Source organism: Pecten maximus, unplaced genomic scaffold, assembly GCF_902652985.1.
Source record: "Pecten maximus unplaced genomic scaffold, xPecMax1.1, whole genome shotgun sequence".
Lineage (NCBI taxonomy): Eukaryota > Metazoa > Mollusca > Bivalvia > Pectinida > Pectinidae > Pecten > Pecten maximus.
The window spans coordinates 1-4,696 of record NW_022979245.1 but is presented as its reverse complement, the minus strand read 5'-3'; the positions used below and the strand labels follow the sequence as shown (position 1 = coordinate 4,696).

The 4,696-nt window shown below is 36.7% G+C and overlaps 1 long non-coding RNA gene across 1 annotated transcript; it reads left to right on the top strand.

Annotated features, from left to right (window-relative positions):
* Window positions 1–1,913: 1,913 nt before the first annotated feature.
* On the top strand, window positions 1,914–4,257 carry LOC117318371. Its single transcript, XR_004530338.1, has 3 exons — window positions 1,914–2,107; window positions 3,255–3,330; window positions 4,056–4,257. It is a non-coding gene; the product is annotated as an uncharacterized LOC117318371 (long non-coding RNA).
* The last annotated feature ends 439 nt before the right edge of the window (window positions 4,258–4,696 follow it).

Here is a 4,696-nt window from a genome sequence, read left to right as displayed (position 1 = left end):
TCTTTACCCTCACCAAAATACAGCATATATTTTAAGACACTTACCATATATTCTCTATACGGTATGCAGAACATATATAATGTATGCCTTCAAATAGAGGTTCCACCAATATTTCATAACAAGAAATATCAAATAGAATGATATTTAATAGAGATTGCATCCAGGATGCGAGCCTACAAAGCACCGTGTATAAGCCAACTGTTGTGGGGGAAACATTAGTTCCACAGGGGGAAAACATTTTCAATGGAAGTAGGCACCCCGGCAGTGGCAAAGTTAGTATTTCTCCAGATATTCAGCATTTATCATTGATTTAACTAGCGCACGGACCGCAGCAAGGAAAGCACTTTCACCGGGACCGGAAGTTTCATCCCAAAGTGCTTTCGTTTTCTCGAACACTTCGACAATATCTAGCCATTCACACAGAAATTGACACATGTGCATGACTGATGTGAAATCGACACATGTGCATGACTGACGTGTCTATTATGATTGTCTTCCATATTTTTTTTCAATAGCAAATGTATACAAATGGAAATTAAAGAAATTTTCATGATAAGAAAACTGTTTCACAATGTTTGCTTCGGCGGGGGGGGGGGGGGGGGGGGTTTGGTTTACAAGTATATTCAAGAAGCAGTAAATACGTTTCGAGAAGAGAAAATTGATTTAGTTCGTGCACATGTGTCGATTTCTGTGTGAATGGCTAGATATTGTTGAAGTGTTCTAGAAAATGAAAGCGCTTTGGGATGAAACATCCGGTGAAAGTGCTTTCCTTGCTGCGGTCTGTGTTCTAGTTAAATCAATAATAAATGCTGAATATCTGGAGAAATACTAACTTTGCCACTGCCGGGGTGCCTACTTCCATTGAAAATGTTTCTCCCCCTATGGAACTAATGTTTCCCCGCCCAACAGTTGGCTTATACACAGTGCAAAGGCATATAACAGTTACGCTAGTGTCATACTAGAGATCTCTGTTACACCAATGACCAATAAAATAGGCTGCATAAATCTAAGTTAGGGTAAGACGCAGTAAGTCTAAAGCTGCCATTTACAATTTATTTTAAATGTTGAATTTTCAAATCTGATCACATAGTAATTCACAGCTTCACAATTTATTAAAGTCGTTAACCTTCCGGTCCATAATTCTTGTCCATGGCATATATATCACAGGACCTTCTTCGTTTTTAACAAAAAGCACAATGAAGTTGTACAAGCAATTTACATTACTATAGAACCGTAGAGTGCAAAAATGGTGATGATGAATGATAACGGTATTCGAAATGTATTTATAAAGTTTCCTGATTTCATGGATATGACAAAATAATGAACTTAATCATATGTCCTCTTTTGTGATTTTAAAAAGGCAATGCACTGAAAGTTACTGCTCTGTTGTTTTATAATGTGGCGCATTCCGGTTGAACCGAAGTTAATCCTCTGGTCTCTCTGGAGGGGGTCCGCATGGCTGTAACATCCTCTCCATAAGGTTGAATTTCACTCTTGCCTTTGCTTCATTTTCGGCCAGAGCAAAGTAGTTGAGCATATCAGTATGTCCAAGGTATGATGCATAACTGTCTCTGTGTTGGTTCGTCAACCATTCCCATTTATTTGTGTCAGCGTGACCGGTTCCTATGTATTTTGACTGTAGATGTTCAAGTTGACTATGTATATTGTAACGGTCGCCCATAACGAATAGCCTTCTTTGTAGGTACAAGGTATGTTTCCCGTAGGGAAGTGATGTCAATGCCGTCTACCCTGGTGTGAAAATCTCGGATTGCACAGTCACGTTTTCGGTTTTTGGCTTGGTTTTGCTACGAACTTCCGGTTAAGTTAACCCAGGATTTTACTAGAGCATTTGTAGACTTAAAATTAAATTTAATGTTTTGCACTTAATTAATCTAGGGATTAACTGATAACTACTGTTATCTTCATCATTTTTTGTATCAATATCTGGTAATTATCAGTCATTTATTTAAAGTACCAAATTTTAGCTATTAAGGTTCTATTGGTTCTGAGGTAAAATGATAGTGCGCATGCTTGGCGGGAATCATCATTTCAAAACCACAACACGAGGCGTCAGTATTATAAGGGCTGGTATATACAAGACTGAAAGGTGAGTTACAACTTCTATCGAAATCGAGTGTTGTGGTTTCGATGACGAATGTGCAATTTCCTATACGTTTTGTAACTCTCAGAATTTAATCAATAGCCACAAAGGCTTGTTCATCGACGTGTTGATATTGACATGAATGAAAGAAGTGATCAGTGATTGTACCCATTCGTTACTAATTTCTGTCGTCAATAATACAATAACGTGTAAGGTATGTCTTCTTGAAAGACTTTGGGCGAATTTGTTCTCCTAAAACCAGTTTTAGTTTCGAACCGGTTCTGTAAACTTTCCATTTGTTGAGTAAACCAGTTTCAAACCACATTTAAACTGAAACCGGTTCATTCATTTGTTTCTGATAAACCTAAACTAGTTTATTAAACCATTCAAACCACCACCGGTTGTGGTTTGGAAGGTTTCGTTTCTGAAAACAAGATGGCGAATGTTGTCAACATGCAGAATGTGCTCTTGAAGTGCGCTACGTACTCCAAACTTGCCAGCTATGGCTTGTAGTGTCATTTGACTGGACAAATAAAATATAAATTATAAATATTAATAATTGTTTTCCCATTGGTATGACAGTGTTCCCTTGTGTTTGTCATTGCATTGAATTGTGGAAGTATGTCTTCAACATAATTTGGGATTCGGGGAATTTTTGTGCGTTCAGGAGGTATTAACGTTTCAAATACTGCTCTGAAGCTTTTTCTCCCAAAGACACCATATTGAAAACTAGAATTTCGCATTTGTTTCTCAAGAGCAAACCAGTTTTAGTTTACAAACCGTTTTGAAAACCAGGTTTAAACCATAAACCCAAACCTAAACCAGTTTATTTGCAACAAATTTGCCCTTTGTGAGGTCAGGTCCGAAATTGTCGTTTCTAACAAGATTCTTTTTCATCGTAGCCACGCATAGGATCGGGAATATGGAACGGGGAAGGTGGGGGTGTTGTGTTAGGTAATTGTTAGTTACTGTTGTAGGGCGCTGTTGTAGACCCTATTATAAAAGCTACATATGGATGTATGTCGAATGCTTTTCCGCTACAGCTGTCAGCTGACTATTACACTTAAAGCCGAGGCTAGTAATTTGTGTGTGTTTAAAACACTTCTTACATTCACAAATCCATTTTAAATTTAACATAAGTTTTATGTTTCAGATCATGCCTGGTAGAGGAAAGAAACGATCCAGGGAGTCTGAAGGCAGCACAAACGGAGAGTCAAAGAGACACAAAAGTAATAATTCGTGTCAAATTTAAGTGGTGTCACCACGGCAGCCCGCACCCAGTCATATTGTCAACAAAAAATGAGGATGTTTGGGGTTAAGCAATAAATTATTAAAATATGCATACAAACGATTTGACAAATAAATGGCATAGAAGGATTTAAGTACAACTTGAATTAAACTTATTTGAAGATATATGGCCGAGTGCATAGAAACATTTTCACACAAAATGAGTTATTCATCAACGTTTAGTGGATAAATTAAAAAAAACAGCTGTAGATAACAAAATGAAATCAGAAATAGTATAAAGGCAATATTCCTCAAAGAAAACTGAAATTTGTATGAATTTTACTATATTTAGTTTTTCCAAATCACATTTTGTTGCGCAGAAATTCTCAATTCAATGGACCCTGAATCTGGTTGAAAAATTGTAGGAAAATCCCTGATATATGGAACTAAAAATGCTATCAGACTTGATAAGTGCTCTTGAGCTCCGAATAAATTCGCAATATGAACTTGAATATCAGGGCTTTTTCTTGGTGGCAGGTGTTGAGGTATTTGGGGCTGATAATGGGCTTTGTTCCAAACTGCAATTATTTTATATTTAAGCAAAATTTCCAAAATATTGTTCACTCCTGAAATTAACTGCCAATACACTGATGTAATTTTTGTGCAAATGGGGCAAAGTTTTACCCCTCTAGCTAGTGTAATTGAAAAATTGTTGACCTCTTTGCAGTTGGACACTGTTCCCATAGATGCGAAGAAGGTGTGGTACTAGTTTTGGGGGAGGGAGATGTAGGTCAGCTTGGCCTTGGTGAAGATATTTTAGAGCGAAGCAGACCAACCCTTCTGTCAAGCCTGGATGAAAAAATCATTCAAGTTGTGTGTGGTGGAATGCACACGGTTTGTGTAACTGCCAAAGGGGAGGTAAGTACATTCAGTTTAAATAGGATATTTGATGAATGATTATAATAAATTATTTAATAAAAGGGGGAACTCGCCTTAGAGCATTTGTCAAGCCTTGTAAGGTGTGTGAACAGATGCATTTGATCATGAAAATGCACTTCTTTTTTTCTTGAAAAATCTGCATGATATAGATTTTTTGGAAGTATCTAAAAACGGGAAAAGTTTTCAATCTTAAAATGTACCTTAGAGATTTGTATGATTAAAGTTGATATATTAGTGTCAGAAAGTGATAGCAGTATATGTTAGGATCCTTAGAAATTTTATGAAAATGATGTGAAAAACAATCAGAATCTCATACTGTACTGTAGGTTATAAGTGTTACTGAAATACTATAGAGCTATTATTAAGATATATTGTTTAGACATGTTTTGGAACACGTGCCAGCAATCAATTTTGTCAATTGTAATTCTT